General features: G+C 36.8%; 1 long non-coding RNA gene across 1 annotated transcript; it reads right to left on the reverse strand.

The window, feature by feature from the left end:
• Nucleotides 1-1,954: 1,954 nt before the first annotated feature.
• LOC113048629 (uncharacterized) lies at nucleotides 1,955-22,729 on the reverse strand. Its single transcript, XR_003276519.1, has 3 exons — nucleotides 22,435-22,729; nucleotides 16,185-16,371; nucleotides 1,955-2,157 (listed from the first exon to the last, which is right to left on the reverse strand). It is a non-coding gene; the product is annotated as an uncharacterized LOC113048629 (long non-coding RNA).

Raw genomic sequence — 22,729 nt, forward strand, 5'->3', positions numbered from 1 at the left:
GGAAATCCCTACTCTTTTTTTCTGCAGTAGTTTATTCATCTGTGTGTGCAACACAAGCAAAACCAAACAATACTTAATGCATAGAGAAACAACAAACATGCCAATAAATCATATTTTACTTGTATTTATTATTAGTCTATGGGTCTTGATGTAAGGGGTCCTGCATTCAGCTTGTGTATAGTCTTTCAGTCAATCCAGAGGATTAATGATAAAATGTGAAGGCAATTGAGAGTGGAGAGAGAGAGAGAAAGCGAGCGCTACTGGCAGAGATACCATGGATGCTCATCCATCTATGCAGACAGCTACAATAATTGCCCCAGCTCCTCAGCTTCGTCTTGTCACATTTGTGAAAAACATGCCCTAAACTTCAGGAAACACAAGCAATTTCCTTTAAACATTTCATTTTCCACAAATCACCTCGCCACCCCCCAAGGCCTTTGTGCCGGGAATCTTTAATTCGGCATGCAGCTCCTCATCAATAACTTTTCTTTTACTCAGAATATTGCACAGATTGAATTGATTGCAGCTAGCTTCCCCCATAGCGCTCTGAGAAATTGCACAAGTCCTGAAGACATTTCATCTAAATCAGCCACATAGATGGTTGATGAATGCATTTAAAAGAGAGTTTCATTTTTCCAGACACTCTGAAAAAACACACAAAAAAATTAATAAATAAATAAACCTTCTCTGTTAGTCAATATTAACATAAAAGCATTCTATTCATTTCCATATTGTTAAAAGCTCATTTTCATCGGCTGACACTAATATAAATAATGATGCATTTTGATATTAACTTGTTTGATATTTTTCTCCTTAAACCCTAAGCAAAATCAAATTATCTGAATGATGCTATGCTAACTAATTACAGAACTACACTCTAACAGTAAACAACTGTCTAATTTCAATCTATTTTTATTTTTCCTTTAAGACATTTTTGATAATGTGCAATTTTAAATGTAACCGAAATCTAAAATTGATGTTTTAAATAATGAAAGCGCAACCTCTGATAATTAAATCTCAAATCATTCTCCAGTGAGGTATAAAAAGTTTTTTTTTTTTTTTTTTTTTTTTTGCAAAAAACACACTTAAACCTCTATATAAATAGTTAAAACAAACATTCATGTAGTTTGAAGATAAGCTTGTTAACAAGACTTTGCAGAAAATTTGTGCCAATGATCAGCTACTTGGTGGTATTTAGTGTAATAGAGGATATTCTCATCCTAAAGGTATTTAATTGGACAGAACTATGTTACAGATTGGTCATCTGTTGATTTAATTGGGTCTTTAAGGCCACAGTATTTAAGATTTTGTGTTTGTACTGGAATAATAAAGTGAAATCTTGCAGCAGTGTGGGTTTCCAGCCAGGAGTTTTCGCAAAGAAAGTCCTTTTAATGCTTATATTTGCCACTGACACATTCTACATTTGCAGGGCCCTAATTAGACATTCCAGTCTGAAAACATCAAACGATTTACTCCAAGGAAACCATGAATGCTGTCCTTCATTATTCGTTCCTTACCTTTTCGGAGAGTACTCAACTTGAGTGTGGCGAGCTTATAAAGTTGGCTGATAGGGAGCAAGGGTATGCTCATTTACTGTCCAGTATTAGCAAGCCTGAAAACATCACTCTTTACCTTTTCCTTTGTTTCTCTATCTCACACTGCTTCCATTTGCAACCGTAATTCAAAATCATATTAATACATGGTTCATTATGGTCTTCATAGAAAACCAGTTCATGGAACATAGCTCCTGTTAGTAGTTTTGTAAACTTGTATTTTTAAAGACACTTGGTAGCAATCAAGCTTGGTATTACTAAAATGAATGTACTAATTGTGGTTGGACTATAACAAATAAAAAATTTTTTAACATGCACTTTATTGTACAATGTTATTGGCTTATAATGTTTATTCTTTCCATCTTTGAGGGTAGCAGTGTCTAGATCACCTATCAGGGGTACCTCAGGGTTCGGTGCCGGGCCCCGTCCTTTTCTCAGTATAATGGGATCACTGGGACTTATCATATAACAGATGATCTGGTGACTTACTGTGCTGCAGACAAATCCAGTAGAATGAGGAGATGATGGAGACAGTTCTCAGAAACCACAGGGCTTTGGTGATGGACAGGCAAGGAAGTCTCTGTTGAATATCCGCTTTTGAAATCTTTGAAGGGAAAGAAGAGAGTTGATTGAAAACAAATATTCAAACTGTCGCTACAAATGAGAGAAGAAAGACAAGGCTGTAAATCTCTGCTGTGAAACACAGACAATATATACAGTATCACAAGATTTAATTTATGCATTTTAAAAATGCAGCTTTTTTTCATATTAGATGATAGGACATTTTGAGAATTATATAATTTCTATTTTATACTATTATTTATTACAAATCTTTACTAACACACACACATACACATTTGTTTTTGTGAAAAGTGGGGACATCCCATAGGCGTAATGGTTTTTATACTGTACAAACTGTATATTCTATGGCTCTACACCAACCCTAACAGGAAACTTTGTGCATTTTTACTTTCTCAAAAAAACGTAGAAAAATGGGGACATGGGTTATGTCTTGGTTCAAAAGAAAGATCACTGTTCTCAGAACTGCTCTACACACATTTTTAATGTAGCACAGATCATAAAAACAGAGGAACAATTTTCTTCTCTCTGTGGCTCTGAGCAGATGTGGGCGTTAAAAAAGCTACAATTTTGACCACCTCCACTCCAGGGCTAATTTTAAACGTTTTTATTATGTGCTGCTGATTTAACTCTCTGCTGGAGCACATTGCAAAGTTTATTTAGATTTAATACAAATAAGGCCTTAGTTTGGAAACCATGGATATTTCACGTCAAGTAAAATCTAATTATCAGGTTTATAGGCTGCAACCCAGTTTATATTTAAAATTTGGAGATGATCTCTTGCTTTGTGTAAAAAAATAAAAATAAAATACCTAATGACAAACAGCGAGCCCCTAACATCACTAACATGCTTTTTGTGACAGAACGATTTCACAGTTGTGCTTTCGGTGACATTTTCAAAAAGCACTGAATAATGGTGTAGAAAAGATTTTACTTTCACACTATCAAAGTGATAGTGTCACATCTCCATGAGTCTGTTATGATGTTTGCAGTCTTGTTACATCTAATAAGATCTAATCCATAGGTCAGAAACATACATATGTTGAGACCCTGAAGTGTGACAGATGAAGAAGTTACTGCTTAGGTGGTAAATTTATGCTTCTTTATTCAGAGACAAGGAAGTAAAACTACATTAAAGCCTAAGGCATCCAACATTTACTTGTTATGAGTCACTGTGAAATGTTCTTGTTTATACACATCAATTAAATTAGTTTGTTTTATTCCAATTAATGTCAGCAAAAAACAAAATGAGGCCACCAAGCTGAACATGAAATAAAAAGGTGGTTAAGATACCTCTATGGAAACTGAATCAAATACATATAAAGTGGCTCATGAGAAACGTAGAGAGTGTGTCTATAAATATAACTTTTGATACATATTTGAATATTTATGTAGTAATATTAATAACATTTTTACTATTAAAAAGATAAATAAGAATTGCTATGCTTCTTTAATGAGTATCAATGTCTGCATAACAATTATTGTCCTTAACTTTAATACATATAATGAAATGCCCTCCATATTCTGTAGTGCCAACCAATTTAAAGGGGAGTCAAACCCAAACAGATGGCCACTGTGTTTTAATGGAAACAGTTTTTGGCATAATAAACCGAAAGATTGAAGAGACTGATTTTAATGGGATATTTCTCAATGCATTATTTTGTTCCAAATGAAAAACGGTGATGGGGAAATGCAGTCAGATGCCATTAGAGACGGGTACAGATCAATGCATAATGCATATGAATGGCAGGATATCTAGTCAATTTGTTTTGGCAGGGAACATTGGCTGGTGGACGTCTGGCACTTGACTGCGCAGCAATCAGAAAAAAGAGCTGGACGCGAGAACACACCTGAACAGAAAGCCCAGAGAGACGTTCATGTGCCGGGGACAGTTTGTTCACAGTCGAAGAGACAAAAGACTGAAAAGCTTCAAAACTTTACAGCTACAAGCGCCGCTAACTGTCAGCCTGTGACTCTTTTGATATTTGCATGAAAGATTATGCTAAATCATGCTGGTTTTAATTATAAAGCTACTTCCCAATTCTCTTGTGTTCACTGTCGTGTTTGTAGCAGATGCTATTCATATCGCAGAAACTTACAAGAGCACAAAGTACACAACACAACACTCGCTATAAGCCAGACCTCCATTTCTCACTAACACAGATGAGAAACACTGAACATAATCTGACTTTATACATATTAATTACTGTGCCTGTTCTGTGTAACAACAATGAAAACACACTGGTAACTGCACTGCCATTCACTTTTACCATAAACCCCAGGCTTTGCTCCGAAAAAATGACCTATACGTTTGTGTGTTTGTTGCTGCTTAATTACTAGTATTAGTAGACTGTCTGCTTAATATCTGCTAACACTTTATTTTGATGGTCAGTCAACATATGTTCTACTGACTACTGACTACTTATTCTATTAACCCTAACCTAACAGTCTACAAATGCTCTAATGAGAGTTGATTGACGTGTAGTTGCAAAGTTACTTAGTCTACAGCGGACTATCAAAATAAAGTTTAACCATTGTAAGTTTATTAATTGTTCATTCAAATGAATAAGGCAGTTATTCATACAAGCGGAGTCAATTTATGTTGTTTTAAACCTGTTCCATCTGTTCTATAAATACTATCAATAAGAAGAAGAATGTTCCTCACAATTCATTGAAAAGGTAATGAAACGTTACTGATGCGTCTCTGAAGACAGTGAAGCAAAAACAATATTAATAAGATACAGGACTGCCTCCATTTGTGGTCAGTGAACATAATGGTGTGTTAATGATGACTGAATGTATATGGAGGAGATGAGGTGAGATTCTCATTGACTGCTGCTCTCGGACACATTACTAGTCTAATTGGAAGTGAGACGCCGTCGGTCTTACGTTGATAATCCGGCATGGCAAACAGTCCCTGAAATCTCATTGCATGTGGGACAAATCAGACATCTGGTCGACAGAATAAAGAGTGGAAAGAATAACAAATTAGTTTTATGATGAACAAATGATGATGAGCAAACGCATTTATTACTGCGAGCAACTGAGACACATGTGCAATAAGACAAATGACATTTTGGTGACTTTGGCTGCTGTGTTGTACTGAGAGGCCTTTGCTTGCTATCCTGAAAGAAACCATTTAATATCCAGGTCAAAGTCACATGCCATTATCAGCTACTATATATTCTGTGTACAGTTTGTCAGCTTACTGCAATATCCAATTAATAATTGAATCATTTCTGCAATCTAAATTAGATCTTTCTTTTATGAAAAAGAAGCACTTCAGACGTGAAATGCGATAATAAGTGGCTGGTAACTTGTTGTTCAGCAAACAGGCAAAGCAACAGATCTTGTGTCAGTTTGAAGTGAAAATCATTGTGATAGTTTTGCAGCTGTATTGGCTCCTCTCTGTTTTTATGTCTCCCAAAATGCGGCGGATCGTCTGCCCTCCTGGTGGAGGTCCTCATTATCTTGTTCCACCCACTTGCTATTTGAATTATTTTCCCAGCTCGATTTGGCAGCATCAGGCCGACTCCATCACATGCCACAGGCTGTGCAGACACACACACGCAGAGCTCAAAATAATGCTGACACCTCGTCACAGCTGATTGAGCAGGAAACCTTGTTAAAGCCAAAGCAGAATCAATCCATTCATTTATGGGATTTTTGCTTCCTTTCATTATTTGCTTTATTTTCAGATATGAACCATTCAAATTGCATCAGGCTTTGACACAAAAATCAGAGGAATCTGTAAAAATAAGTTCAGATGTAAATAGAAGTATGGAAGTGATCTACATTAGCATTTCATGCGATAGTCAAATGAAAAAAAAAACAAACAAAAAAAAAACAATTGGCCAACATAAGTAAACAATATTTATTATTCTGATATCTGGATCTTATTTGTTTTAGAGTACTCTTGTTTGAGTTTTTTAAAGGATCTAAATTACTATTATTAGCATTCATTTAGGATTTTTTTCCAAGGGCTGAATGACGTAAGAGAAACACCAGGAACCTGAACCTCATAACAGATTTGAAAGCAGTTTTTGTAGAGTCAGTCTTTGGCTGGGAGACAGAACTGTATGAAAAGCTTTATATTTTATAAACTCTTTGCTGCAACTCATTTTTATATATTAGCTGTTGTTGGCTACATAATATATAAAGAATGACACACCAATTAGGATTAAATAACGGACTCATTCATCCACACCACGCTGACAATGTGCCCTATGTGTTTCTAATTAAATATATTGTTTTCAGCAGATTATTTCCATTATCTCATGCTAACAGAACAGTTTGAACACCGCGGACAGCAATGCTTGCGCAGACTGCTGCAATGTTAGCAGAAAATATAAATATAAAGATTTATTTGTACACTCTCTGCTGCTGTTAACAGGTGTTACAGTATTTCACTGAACTGTGCTTTAATGATTCTGTGTGATGTGTGTTAATTACATCTCTAATTGTTTTGAATGCTACATTTCACTTATAAACAGCCCACTGATTTTCTTTTAACCTGAATATCACCGTTAATTAATAGAAGTGAACAAGAAATTATATTGTACAGTACATATTTTCAGTTATACTAATCTGAGGAAAAAAAACAGTAAATACAGTAAAAACCGAGAAAAGATTTTTTTTTACAATTATTTTGTTTCCTGTGTGTGCGTTTTTATTTATATATATATATATTTTTTTTATGGTCATAATTTAGACATAAATTGTCATTTTCAACCCTGAATTTAGTTCTAATTTGAACACTGTTGGAAAGGGTCGATCTGCTGTGACTGCAGTATAAACATCGATTGCTATGATTAGCTAACATCTTTGCATATGAAATGAGCATTACATTTGAATGTTCTTGAAAACTTTGCAGTTTGTGTTTCTACTATAACAGACGCCAAGATTAACTAATTGTGAAAAGTGTTGATAATAGGACCTTTCGCACCACAGGAACCTGAATTTTAGAACCAAATTAGCTCCTACTCCGGAGCAGGGTCTAACCAGCACAACTGGTACTAATGGTGATGTACTGTAATTAGACACTGATTGGCCAGACGTGTTCGAAAACATCCTCACCCACCATGATTTAAAATGCCATGTAACATACTGTAAACATTGTGTCAACTTATTTTGCAAGCATGGTGAACAGCGATAAATATACGGACGCTGCAGTGCAGGCACTTGTAGCAAACGTAGCACTGCCAGTTGTCCTTAGAGATTCGTAATCTTTCTTTCAGTTCTTTCAATCGCTTTATGTATATGTCCATGTCCATTAATGTGAAACCCGTGAGCCGCAACAAAAACACAGCTCGATCAAAGCATCCTTCTTCCTCCTGTTAACGTTGTTCTTCTTTGTTAATGTTGTTGAATGTCGCGCACAAATTACATTGTTGTCGACCGGTTTACGTCACGTCCTAGTACACAGTCGGTGCGAATGCAACCCTTTAAATGGTACTGGGAAATAATTAGCGCAAAATTGTCCCAGTACTTTAGTAATGTACATTTAGTTCTGGAACTAAAGCGGTGCGAAAGGATCTTATAACATTATTTTTTAGAACTACACCTGTTGAATCAAAAGGTTGCAGCAATGTGTCCAACTCATTGAGCCATGTAAAGTTTATCATTGATTATAATAAGAGTTTTAATGAAAATTCACCTTTAGAGATTCAGATTTCTATATTATGTTTCTTAAGGTTAGGGTAAATATTATTATTATTATTTTTTTTTTTTTCAACAAGAAAGTTTTTTCTTCACCTAAAGGCACTATGGCTCTTGTGATTGATGGACAGATATGAGCGGTTTCGAATAGTGAGTCTCGATCATGAAAGATTCATTCATTTTGAACTAATCCTTTATATGAAGTTGTCCAGAGAGTTATCCATGAACAGAATTTTCCCAATTAGAACAATGGGTGTTGAAGAAGGGTAGAAATCAATAATTAATATTTTAAACTGGGGAGTTAGTTTTGAGTTAATCCAGACCCAAGACTGATCATTTTGAAGGAACCTATTTGACAGATCAAAAGTCCTTATATGTAATGTTGCTGTTTATTGTGTCTATCTAAACTTCACCTAAACATTAGGAATCCACTCATCATTTATTCACTATATTTCACTGTCTTTTTCTTTTGGAAAAGGAGATGGGAGAGGAGATGATTAGCAGAATGCCCAAGCTGGACATTTTCATACAAAGACAGTAGAAGGTGACTGGGGCTGTTCCTTTAAGTTCTTTTGTAATGTACTTCATATCACACTCATGATATATATTTTATATATATATATATATATATATATAAAATACCGACCACATTAAACCTGTTCAATTGCTTGGTAACACAAATTGCTAATTAACCAATCACATGGCAGCAACTCAATGCATTTAGACATCTAGTTGTGGTGAAGATGACTTGCTGAAGTTCAAACCGAGCTTAAGAATGAGGAAAAAAGGGATTTAAGTGACTTTAAACGTGGAATGGTTGTTGGTGTCAGACGGGCTGGTATGAGTATTACAAAAACTGCTGATCTACTGGGATTTTCACACACCACCATCTCTAGGGTTTACAGAGAGTGGTCAGAAAAAGAGAAAATATCCAATGAGCGGCTGTTGTGTGGATGAAAATGCCTTGTTAATGTCAGGGCTCAGAAATGAATGTGCAGACTGGTTAGAGGTGATAGAAAGGCAACAGTTACTCAAATAACCACTTGTTACAACCAGTGTATGCAGAATACCATCTGAACGCACAACACATCGTACCTTGAAGCAGGTTGGCTACAGCAGCAGAAGACCACATTGGGTGTTGCTCCTGTCAGCTAACAAAAGGAAATGGAGGCTACACAGGCTCACCAAAACTGGACAATAAGATTGGAAAAACGTTGTCTGATGTGTTTCGATTTCTGCTGTGACATTTAGATGATAGGGTCAGAATTTGGCGTAAAGAACATGAAAGCATGGATCCACTCTGCCTTGTCTCAATGGTTCAGGCTGCTGCTGGTGGTGTAATGGTGTGGGAAATATTTTTTTGGCACACTTTGGGCCCCTTAGTACCAGTTGTAGATACAGGCTTATGAAACAACACCTAGCGCTCTCAGGCCACACCAAATACAAATCAAAACACGAATAGACATCCACTTTAAACAATCTCTCCCCTTCAAAAGAAAGGAAGCCCACAAAAAAAGTGTTTCTTACCTCATTCTTAGACAACAGTAAGCTTTACGGTACCTGGGCTCATCAATTCGGACACACACACACCAGGGGAAAGCAACCGGACATAAACCCCTGGACCTTTACGGCCCACAAGACAGGAACACAGAGCGGAATGACCCTGCCACACTTAGACTTGCTTCTTACCATCATCCAGTCTGTCTGGAATAACATGATTAAGCAGAACAAACCGAGACAAACTAAATGCAGAAAAACTGTGGCAATGTCTTCAACACTTCAAGAAACCTGCAAAGCTGCAGTACTTTGCAAAGTTTTAGAAACTTGTGTGAAAATGCTGTAAAGTGAGGATGCCGTCAAAAATAATAGATTTTATTAATTCACTTCTATTAACTTAACTAAATTAAGTCAACATTTGTGTGACCACACTATGCATTAAAAAAGCCTTTGTCCTAGGAGCACTTGCGCATTGTTTTTCAGGTAGCTTTGCAGGTAGGTTACACCAGACAGATTGATGATGATAATGAGATCAGATCTCTGTGTGGAGCACTGGCTGTTGTCAGACTCCTTGTGCAAACAAAAATGTTACTGGATTATTGCAATTAATGGCAAAAATAGTGTTTGGAAACGTAAACTGATATTTTCCTACTGACACACTACAGCATTTTTTTTTTTTTTTGGTGAAAATACTAGTGCCCTAAGACTTTTGCACAGTACTGTATTATATATATATATATATATATATATATATATATATATATATATATATATATATATATATATATATATTATATATATATATATATATATATATAATTTACACAGATTTAATTTACAGCAGACATTTGACATAAAGGGAAATTTGATACACTTATGAGCAGTTAAATGTAAAGCCATTAAAAGCTGTGAAATCTGCCCTGCTGCTGCAGCATGTAAAAGCATATATCATTACTGTACTTTAGTGTGTCTGAATTCCCTGCGTGCGTGTGCTATTTCATATCTGACATCTTTGGAAAATAACACGGCTCACTTATGAGTTATACATGCCATAAATAGAAAAAAGGAAATGGCAAATTGAAAATGTATCAAAGCTGAACATTTGCTTCTTGACTTAGCAAAGAGACCGGTTTGCATGAGCGACTACTCTGTGATTGAGAAAAAAGGGCATTGTGACCAGAACAGTGTGTCCCATCTCTGCACACAGGACTTATGGGACGCTGCAAGAGAAAACTTTAATCAATAGGAGATTTTGTGCCTCACTATGCAAGTTTAAAGCCTCTGAAGAAAGTTCATTAAATGCAAAGTCACGTTCACTATAATCCTGACAACAACCGATTGCTCCGTGTGCAATGATGAAATGTTTTTCACAAGCAGTTAACTTCAGACATCTCATGTCAGAAGTTTACACCGAATGCTGTTTATCCAGATGATTCAGATGTTTTTGGCACCAATTACGTGCAGGTGTAATGGGTCTGTCATTTGTAATTTTTACTTGAATTGACATGAAACAATAATTCAGATGAGAAATGTTTTTTTTTTAAATATAAATAACTGTTTTATCTTTTAATTCAGGTAAATGAAAAGTTAATAAACTCATGTAAACTTAAACCAAATAACTGTGCTCCATGGCAAGTATTTATATTTACTAATAATTAAATTAAAAAAATATTCATGCAATTTTTGTCTGTTCCAATGCATATCACACAGACTATTCGTATGTAGATGTTTTTGTTGTTGTTGTTGTTTTGGAGCTTGACAGCCCATGGTCTCTTTATGCTTCTTTTATGTTGCACAGAAGAAAGAAAGTCATACACATTTGGAATGAAATGAAAGTGAATAAATATTAACCATCAGAATAAAAAAAATGTATCTAAACTTTACCTTTCAAAAGTTAGTCTCAAATGTGTATATATCAAAAATGTACAGTTTTCTGTCAATTTGATTAGACAGGCAGGAAATATGCTATGTGGGGCATTTTAGAAAGTGTCTGACCATTAGATCTCCTTCTACTCCACAGTGCACATGGCACATCCACCTAATGAGAAGCACCAGAGATGTATTTTAAGAGGAACATCTCAAGTAGGCAGCCGCCTGCTGAAGGTTGAGATCTTTACAGCAGACTTTCCTAAATAATTCATGAGTCTTGAAGACTGTCAAGCAATAAAACCCCTTTTAGTCACAGACCACAGGTGCAGCGATGTTTACAGATGCTGCAGACATCAGGCAAGTGGGCATTCCACATAAATGTGATGCCCATCAGTGGATTTCAGGTCTCTGTGAGATGGCAGGCATGACCGGCATACTTAAGAGCAGAAAACACAGACCATAAGAACACAACAAGTTTGTGACACGGAATGACACTATATTTTTGTCTTAAAGGGGGGGTGAAATGCTATTTAATGCATACTGAGTTTTTTACACTGTTAAAGAGTTGGATTCCCATGCTAAACATGGACAAAGTTTCAAAAATTAAGTTGTACATTTGAAGGAGTATTTCTGTTCCAAAAATACTCCTTCCGGTTTGTCACAAGTTTCGGAAAGTTTTTTTTCGAGTATGGCTCTGTGTGACGTTAGATGGAGCGAAATTTCCTTATATGGGTCCTGACGCACTTCTGCCGGAAGAGCGTGCGCTCCCGTATAGCAGAGCACTGAGAGCACAACAGACGTCCACTGATCAGAGCGAGAGCGTCGCGAAATGTCACAAAAGGAGTGTGTTTTTGGTTGCCAGGGCAAGACGACCCTGCACAGATTAACAAAGAAAAAACAGCATTAAGGGACCAGTGGATGGAGTTTATTTTACAGAGCATCAACGGAGTTGTGCAAGTGTTTCTGTTTGTTCCCTGCATTTCGAAGATGCTTGTTTTACAAACAAGGACCAGTTTGACGCCGGATTTGCGTATCGTTTATTTCTTAAGGATGATTCAATCCCAACAAAAAAGGGTCACGATCGTGTGTTGGAACCACATGCGGTGAGTAAAACTGCTTCAAATATCTCTGCCTCCTTGTTAGTGCGTCCCCTCCCATGCCGGAGACCCGGGTTCGAGCCCCGCTCGGAGCGAGTCGTTGCTGCTGCTGCTCTCGTTCAGTTTCAGCCTCTCGATCTGATTCTGGATCATAAATATACGCTGAATCTGACTGTAAGCCATGGTTTGTTTTGGATGATGGGTTTTCCCTCACGGTAATGTCACAGCTTCCAAATGCTTTCAACTCAAAAGCCTATTCGCGCTCGTGATTCTTTAGCTCCGCCCACACGTCACGCCTCCAGCCGGTCGTGTTTTTCCGGGAAAAATCGGTACAGACTATCTTTCTCTTATGAATATAATAAAACTAAAGACTTTTTGGAGTTATGAAGGATGCAGTACTACTCTATAGGTACTCAAGATTAACAGGATATTGAGTGAAAACGAGCATTTCACCCCCCCTTTAAATTCCATTATTAGCCTATTTGTGCATTACCATGTACACTGTTGGTTTACTGATTTGCAATGTAAAATTGAAAAATGGCATTTAAAAAAATATATATATATGCATATACACATACATACATACAAAAATTAAAATTAAATTAAATTTATGCATTTAGCAGACGCTTTTCTCCAAAGCGACTTACAGCGCATTCCAGCTATCAATTTTTTCATATCATATCATAATATGTATATATATATATATATATATATATATATATATATATAGTCAGAAATTAAGTTACTGCTTATATGCATTTATGCATGTTTTCACATGTGTTTGATTAATAACGTCACATCTAAATGATGCTCATGTGGTTGGCTGCTGTCCTTGGTGCTGAACACCTGCCTGTGTGAAAAATGATTCATTAATGCAGAATAAAGCTAATTTAGATTTTTATCTTTGCCATTTGTCTTCTACCTATCAGTCTTCTACATATTAGTATCATTATTATTTTTGTACATGCTTCATTTATTTTTATGTTCTTGCTCCTGTCTCCAGGGGCAGACATGTTTCCATATATCCTCTCAAGATTATTTCCTCTAATGGTATTTTTGTTTCATAAAGTCTGGTCTGGAATAAAAGCATCGGAGAGGTCAATCATACACACACTGAGTATCATGTGTTATTACAGTAAATGTCAAATACTGTAGCTGATGTAACATCTACATGGCAAGAGTAATTCTGTCAATTACATTACTGCATTCAGTTAAAGTCAGCATGAAAAAAAAAGTTCTTATTTTATAATGGAATATTATATATATATATATATATATATATATATATATATATATATATATATATATATATATATATATATATATTATAACTGATTCATCTGTGCACTTTATTTTATTCACTTGCTTTGTAACCTTTAATCAAAATAGCTTCAATAGTAAATGCAAATAACAACAAACCAATCAATTCCAGTCAAGCCATTTCACTCACGTCACAATAAGGAAGAAAAGATAATCGTAACGTCCATTTTTACTAGATCAACGATTTCTAATTATTTATTTATAACAAATTTGAAATATAACTGTAAATATAATTTTAAAAAACTAAGCTTTTGTTTCACTTAAAATAAGGGTTTCACTTTGACCTGGAATGCAATAGCATATTTAACTTGTTTGTGATCAAACGTCCACTGGCTGCCAGTCAGGGATTTGTCCCTTGTGTGTGACCGTCTGTGAGCAGATCAGACATGAGTCAAGGACACAAAGACATCCTCACTGCAGTGTGACTATTAGAGCAAACTTCATTGTTATTCTATTACTCGTAGAGGGATTAGAAATATATCAGGAACGCTCGTGAGTAGGTGAAGGGGTGCTGATACACTCAGAAGAGGTGAGAAATGCCAGAATTTAATTCTACAAGAAGACCTGTGACATTTATTTATTGCTGCAGGGAGAACGAGAGATGGGACGAGTTTCATCAAAGTATGTCAACACTGGAGAGGATAGTAAAAGACACGGTACAACCTCACATCTGAAACCCACCGTGATTGCTTGAGAAAACTGAAATATTACTGACCAATGAGCATTTAAGTCCCAGGTGTCTTTGCAGTGGGATTGTTAGTAAACCACTGAAATGTGTGTGAATTGTCCTCTAAACCATCTAAACGAAAACCTGCCCTGCAGCTGATTTCAAAGATGTCACTGGACATATCAATCATAACGTTGATTTCTACACAACTGCAAGGAAAACAGCTGCAGGCATGGTTTGCACTTAACTGATTTGGGACAAAAATATTGATGGGCTTAATTTACAGGATCAGTTATAACTATAGTTCAAGATAGATCATAAATATATAGACATTTATTTACCTGTACACTATTTTTTTTTTTTTTTTTAACAATGAATTAAATAAAATGAAATAACCATAGCAAGGCATCAAGGTATTATTATAAAGAGATGCTAAAGGGACATGGTGATGAGATGAGATGAAATGGGAGGGGAAGTTATATTTAAATAAATTTAATGTTTACTTCAAACTAGCAATGGAAATAATATGAGGAGAGATGAAAACCTATATTTTAAGTTTGTTGGGGGAACACGATACCTTTGAAAGACAACACTTTTTTTTTTTTTGAGTGAACACAAAAGCATTTTAATTATTATTTTTATTTTTTTCAATCTCAAAATGTTCCCCCTTAGGGGTTCCATATAATGTCTTTGGACATTACAAGGCTGACTTATCTAAAACTGTTGAGGCATGGAAATGAATAATTGAATTAAATAATTGAATTAAAAATAAAATGTGTAACGAGCAAATAAAATTGTACATTGTAGCAACAGGAAAAACCCTGTCCACTCCAGGAAGTCACATAAAGACAGTCAGTCGATTGGAGCTTACTTGACTGAGAATGTGCTGGCCATTGTGTGTATAATATGCATCAGGTGGTTAGAGAAAAGACTGTGGAGTGACTCTGATTCTAAAACGGAATTCTTTTCATAATTGCATTGCACCGTTACGTGTTTGTAAAGTGATGGTACCACTGTTGAAAACTTGTTCAATTCAAAATGACATCAAGAAGCAGCCGGAGGGCCAGTTCAGTCACATAATAACTGAAGAAGGGAAAATGCCTTCAAGAATCACTGTAGTTCATGAATTCGAGCTTTAAAAAGTTTCACCAAGGATCAACGTCATCAACGATCGAGTGGTCGTGGTGAGGTAGGTGAAAGATTTAAGATTGAGAATCTAATACTGGCCCTGTAATTGTTAAAACATGCTGTAACAGGTTTGTTTTTGTTGATATGAATGATACAACTTTTTTGTAACATTACTTAATTGTTTCTGTGCTTTTATAATATGCTCTTATTAAGTCAATTAAGGTGTGACTGCTTAACAGGTATCTATTTTGGTGTGCCTTCCAGTGTAGTTTTAGAGAGTACAAACAGCTTAAAAGGCCAAGTATTTTGTCATTAATTACAAAACTGTAATTGTAAAAATTGTCTGTGTTTTCCCCCCTTCCGTACAGTAAAAAAATCAATGGGGTTCTTGGGACCCTAAAGTTCTTCAAAATATTTTCATTATTTAGAGTCTAATAAGAAGAAAAATACTGGACTTACAAAAAAAATAATAATAATTGAATAGAAGTATATATTCAACATAAAATATACATACACTATATGTCAAAAGTATTGGGACACCTGGCCATTACACCAACAGAGATTTTAGTACACATATACCAAATGGCTTTACTGACAGTGCCATCTTTGATTTATCACAATCATCCATGCTGGTATAGAAAGGGGCCTATGCCCACAAAGTTGATTTATAGTTAATCTTTATCTACTGCTTAAATGCACTGTGATAAATTCAGATAGCAAACACTAATAATGGGTAAAATTATACATTTTGGTTAGATGCAACTATTTTCCATCAAAACTTATCAGTAATGATTATTCTGTAAATAATACACTTACGTATTAAACATTTCATTCAGCTGTCATCTCGGGTGTGGAGTATGAAGCAACCACATATGGCTTTACATACAGTATGAAGAGATGCTGATCTCTCTTATCAGGACGAAGCTGAGTGTTGTGTCACTTGCTCGTCTACCTCTGCTCTGGCTCAAGGGCGACACACTTCAGATCTCCATCCTCATAGGAGCTACAGTGATAGAGAAGAGCACAAATGTGGAGATTAGCAGCTGTGTTCACTGAGAGCTGGAGGGTTTATCCATTATAGGTGTATTTTGGACCTCTGCACTTTGATGCTCTCGGGTGCAAATGCAGAGCGCCTGAAATATACATAGATTAAAGCTGTGTTAAGTGTTTGTTCCACCTATTTGCAATGAGTTTTATACACCTGGAAATGTAAAGCAATGAATGTCATGACGTCAACAGATCGATTTGACTACTAAAATGATAATCTGTCTGGGAAATCTGAGAAGGATTTAAAGTGTCTAAAGAGCAAATGAGGAGGCTTATGCGAGCGAGTCCCACACAGTGCCTGGAGAGATGCAGATTCAATTTGAAAACACACATATAAAATGAGTTCAAGATATTTAATGAGAACCAGCTCCCAATAAAACAAACAGCACGGAGGAAAGAGGAGGAATGAATGGAGGCAACAGGCACATAAAAAATAAGCTCGGAGAAGTTAAACGTGACAAAGGTGCAAATAGCTTATTTTCTATGAGATGAACTGCAGTGGTTTCTGTGTTTTGGTGTCCGAGGTCATTGGGGACAAATATCATAAACACAGATGGTAACAGGTCTGCTCAAACACTGCATCCACATTTTTGCTACCTTCAGTTTGACTGTTGACCTTGAATTTCCTGCATCAAACCCAGAGGGAGAAAATGAGGCATGAACAGGTTTAAGTTCAGATGAAGTTCCATCCTCAAACATTGAGCTTTGTTGTCTGTACATTGGTGAACTGGTTCCTTTGATTCAGTCTTTTTTTCTGATGGATGTTGGTGGCTTGTTAAGCCATCTGAGGGGGACTTGGTAGAGGTGGGTTATCAAGCATTGGATTGCTTCCATAGTTATTTTTTTTTTATCCCTCTGTCTGAGCTTACATCTGCACAAACTCCAATCTTCTCCCCAAACTCAATAACTCATCACAATCCTAGATGCTGATAGAAGCCCCAGGCTTCAGTTTCCCATGTTTCAGCTGCTCACAATGCATCTGGGGCCCGTTCCACTAAGAAGGTTTAACCAACTCTGAGTTTAAACTTGAACTCTGAGTTGACTTACCCTGAGAAGGGAAACTCTGAGTTTTTGGTTACAGAACAGTTGGTTTAATCAACTCTAAATTGACTGACTCGGAGTTAAGCGCGTGCACAACTATAAAAATCCATTATCAATGGAGCTTAGATATAACGATTCACCATGGCAACAGTTCCCGCCAAAAAGCCGTCTGCATACTTCAGACTCAATACAAATGTAATTGTTCTCAGTGTTATAATATCACAGGTGAAAACTGGCAGAACATTAGATTAATGAACTAATAATTTTATGGTATCTCATGGACAAAAATATATATGAAATAATAATATTAATAATAATATTTTAAGTGCATTTTTCTTATTTTAAAATGATCTGCCAATAGAGTAAGAAAAATACGGCAGTGGCTATTTACACTAAGTGGAATTTACATACTTTCTTAGCGATAGATCCCAATAGGCTAAGTGCAAGTAGCTCTAGAACCTATTTACAGAATAAATGTACAGTGAAAATCGTGATATATTATATTTACCATGTAAAAGTAGCAGTTATTTGCAACAGGCTAAGTGTTAATAATAATTAGATGTAAGTTACACTCTATACTGGCAGATACACACTAGGCCCATGTGCACCTCAGTATTGTTATACTTTAACAGGATGCAACATTTTGTTCATTTTTATTGAAAATAAATTCTAATGTGACATGTGATGGGAAAAGTGAGAAGAACTAGCTCGGCAAAAGCAGGACTCTAACCCAATCAATCGCGTTACAAGCTAGTTTTCCATGCCCAAAACATTACTGCCTACACCAATGAAGCCGTTATTCACATGTGTCGTATGTAACCTTATGTGTCGATGGAGGGCGGAGCTACAGTAGATTTAAACTTATTAATAGACATTCAGAATAATCTTGTTTTCCATTTGCATTAATATTATTTTTATTACCACACTGGCATATAATTTGACTTAAAGGTGCCATATGCAAAAATTGAGGTAAAAATATCCATAACAAGACCTACACGCATCAAAAGAATGAGAAGAAATAAGGGCGATGATGTCATTAAAAAATGTCAAGTTATAGTGCTGCAAAGATATCAACCTTAATTAGCATTAGCATTACTAGCACAGGTGTCGTAATACCAGTTTCGGCCATGGGAGGCGGTATGCGGGCAACATAACCACCAGCCAACCTGCAATACACGAATAACTCGCACGGCTTGTGGGCATGTACTTGAACCTGATGTCAATCGTGTGGAAAGTACAGCCCACTACTTCATTTCAGTTCAGGGAAGAGAGCATCACCCCCTACAGGGAAACAACCGCACTCGGAAACACAAATCAAATTAACATCTGCACTGCTTTTAATCGCTGGATACAACTGATGGACCTGAAAGAAATGAGGTTTGACTCCGAACTTGCAACATTTCTTTTGGATTGGTAAGTTAGATGCTGTTAGTATTTCGCTAGAAGTTAGTTTATATGTTTGTGTATTTGTTTTCGGGAAGTTATAACATAGAAATGTATCGATTTTGAAAGCGATTTTGTGTTAGTTGTCGGTAGACTACGGCTCTGTGTAGTAACTGCCGCTCCACCTGAACCAGTGTTGCCAAGTCTGCGGTTGTTTTTCATGTCCGCGGTTTGAAGCAATCCCAATACTAATAACGTAATATTTAGCCCCTAAAATGCTAATTTTACCAGGGAAACCCTTCCCAAAAATTTATATTTTAACCCCGGGAAGCAATCTTTATCGGGGAACCTCCCGGAAACACGATTGGGCTAGTTTTGGACTAGTTTTAAGAAGCAACTGGGAAGGATTTGTTGTGAAAACCTGGCAACCCTGATCTGAACGCACAGGCTGGAGATATACTTCTAATTAGAGGAGCGTCTTTACTGATGAGAGGTGCATGAAAAATCATTAAAAAAATTGATGTGTGGCGTGAAAGTGTGTGAAAAGATTCAATTGCATGTGTCTCACGGTGAATGCTTGAGAGTTGACACATTAGTTCCCAAGCAGAATAAAGGACAGGTTGATTATTGCTGTTTAGCGTTTGTATTAATCTATGATGTGTCCCTGTTTGCGTACAGGGACATAAAAAATAAATTAAACGTGATACGTGGACCAAGGTGTCTGAGATTGTTCATTTTAAGTAAAGGATCCTAATATTTCGTCCACAACAATATTTAATGAGGTTATAACTCCTTGTGGTTAGTCTGCACGAGATCAACAAGCTTGTTTGCTTTGCGGCCGCTTTAAATACAAAATAAGCATTCAATCTACGTTAAAGCGTCTGAGCGCTCACAAATCTTTCTGCAGCGTCGTGAGCAGAGCGGCAAGAGTGATTTTTGATGCTCTAGACGCCGGCGGTGTGAACGCACAGTTAGGCTTCGGCTATGGCTGTAATGTTGTTGTGAAGGTAGGGGCGGAGCATAGAGACTATGCCGTTTCTCGTTTGTTACTCTAGAGTAGACCAATTCACTTTATTGAGGCATACTGCCCCCATCTGGTATGGAATGTGGAGTATGACTTGATTTTTTTTGCCAAACATTACAGATGGCACCTTTAAGTAAAATGCACTGAATTTAGATTCCCCAAGGAAACAAGACTAAGTATCTTATATAACTTTCTTATATAGAAAATAAATCTTTATTTTATTTTATTTTTTTATATTTGTACTTGGGGGAAAAAAAAGAAGAAAAAAAAACACTTAATGAGAAGAGCATTTATCCATCTCAATTAACTGACCCCTGTTTTTTTTTTTTCAGGTTATTTGATGTTGCAGGTAGTCGCACAGTTAACTGTTACAATTATCAGTAACTTTTTCAGTGGTTAGTTAGAGCACATTTTATGTTTGCAAATATTTTAATTAATTGAAGAAACATTCTAGAATATTTGTTTAATAATTAAAATTCTAACTGCACTCTGGTTTTACTGAAATTTTGAGTAAATATAAAGATAAGAAAAGAAAAAATACCGTTGCGGTTGCTGTCTGCTCCAAGAAGTGAAAAGTTTACACTTCAGGGCATATGGTTTCCTCATGGAGGGAGCTCTGGACTGGAATATAGCCTCAACAACCTCACTCGAGAGACCAGATGCTAAGAGCTGGAGTGGATAGTGTGAAGTCTCAAGATGCACACAAATTCACCGCTTGCTCCACCACATCAGAGTGGAGCCTCCATTCCCCAAGCCTCAGCCCCGGTCTCGACAGGATGTCTTCACCCTGATTCAGGTTCCAAGGGATATAAACAGCTCTGAGTGAGAGGAGTTTCCCGTGAGCCCACAGGGGGATCTGGTGTACCAATTCTTCATCCACATGTCTAAGGTACGTAAGCATCGCCGTGTGGCCTAGATCATGCAAAGCAGGTTTCCTTTGGGGAAAACCCCTTGGTCCTGAGCCATCACTGCAAAGGTCTCATGTACAGCAGGCCAAAGGATATCTCATCGGGTGCTACTGCCATCAAACGCAACAGTCTCTGGAACTGTACTGTACAGTGAGTGACTGGCCTAGCCATACACTGATCACAGCTGTGGAAATCAAAAAACACAAGCAGGAGACAAAATGTGCCTGTATTGTGGTTCTCTGTACTGGAGAAAGCAAACTCTTCTTGATGTTTGGCCTTAACCCCAGGTCCTTCATTTGAGCGAGAATGTCATCTTAATGCTGAACCACGATGTGCTCTATTTGAGTTAATTTCAACCAATCATTGAAGTCATTCTATGTGCAGAGGATTCAGAAATGCAACCACGCATTGATGAAAGTGGGGGGTGACATTGCTAGGCCGAAAGAAAAACCCTGAATATTGGAAAGTTTTGCCCCAAAAGCAAACCTCAGGAATTTCCTGCTTGGTACCATCTGCAGGACCATTGAGACACATTTGGCAGAAGCTTCAACTCTGCCAAGAGGTCTCCTAAGGGAACCTCTTGAGGCTGGCCTCTGGTGTGAATGGAGTAGTCATAGGACTATTATATGTTCTGTAAAACACTGCTTGTTTCGGATGTGCTTTTAAGCTTTTTGGTCTCTATGTCACACTGCCCGTGACGCTCACTATTCCATTGGATTGATTTCACACATGCTTCAGGACATGGTCACACAGAGGCTTTCCCCAAGCATTTCTGATGCAGTTTAAGTTACCTAAAGGGGAAACCGGAAGCATCTTTCAGCTCAGTGTACTTATATAAACTGATCTTTTCATCTGGGCTCAGAGGTTTCTTCTCATTATTTAATCATGCTGCTCTAAAAGCAAAAGAGCACATATAGAATATTTTCACAGTTATAAACCTTTTCCACCAAACACAGTGGAAATGGGCTTGTGGGTGTCTTGGGCTTCGTACTGGCTTTTTTAGTCAAACTTGGAAGGATATAATGGCATGAGGTTTCATGCAGACATGGTGGAAGGAAGCCATCTGAATCTGTTTCACTGTATAGTGTTTCACTGTATGTTCATGATGTTTGGAGAATAATGAAGATCAGAAGTGAGCGGGGGAATTTGAAAGAAACACATTTGCGTGGGACCAGAGGAAGGTTTTGTGCTCTGACTTGATGTGGCACATTATGATGCCACAGTGTATGTGGCTCTATGGACAGCTTATTGTCAGCGATGGAGGCAGAATTGCTTTACATATGCATGTCATTTCTCTGAAACACCTGTTTTTTGTTTTTCCTGTAGGATTTCTCTCATTTTAATCAGTGGTTGTGTTACATGAATATCTTGCAGTTTTCTGTTATGAATCTACCTGTTAGAAAGATGTGTTGAAAGAATTATGATCTGAGGCTAAAACAATGCTTGTGTTTGAAAACAGACAGGTCAAGTCTCTTGATGTCAGTCAATTAAAGAGTCACTGCAATTGCTGACTTTTTTATGAAAAAGAAAAAAACTTTCAAAGTAATTAATTGTTATGACAATGTTCTCTATCATAAGCATTAATGTTTTAATTTGTATGTATTTATTCAAGCATTTAACAAGTTAGAGAACAAGCTCGACTGAGCGTTTTTAATTAACTTACCTGCGTCTGTTATCTCTCCTTTTTCATGTCAAGTAAATAATACATTTGTGAAGCAGAAAAAAAAAAAAAAAAAAACTATATTTTTGGAGTAGTATCCTTTCGCCGGTTAAGCTGGCACCATCTTGCTCGTCGGTTGAACTTTGAAATGGTGGCGCTCAAAGTCCAAAACTTGTTTACTTCATTCTGAATGAGCGGTTTTAAAAGTATTGGTTTATGAACGGTTCAATAACTCACTCATGAAAAGTCGCCTGGTATCCTGCATTCAAAAAGTCGCTGGGAATCCAAATGCTCTTTG

The sequence above is a fragment of the Carassius auratus genome, chromosome 29 (assembly GCF_003368295.1).
Source record: "Carassius auratus strain Wakin chromosome 29, ASM336829v1, whole genome shotgun sequence".
In the NCBI taxonomy this organism is placed as follows: Eukaryota; Metazoa; Chordata; class Actinopteri; order Cypriniformes; family Cyprinidae; genus Carassius; species Carassius auratus.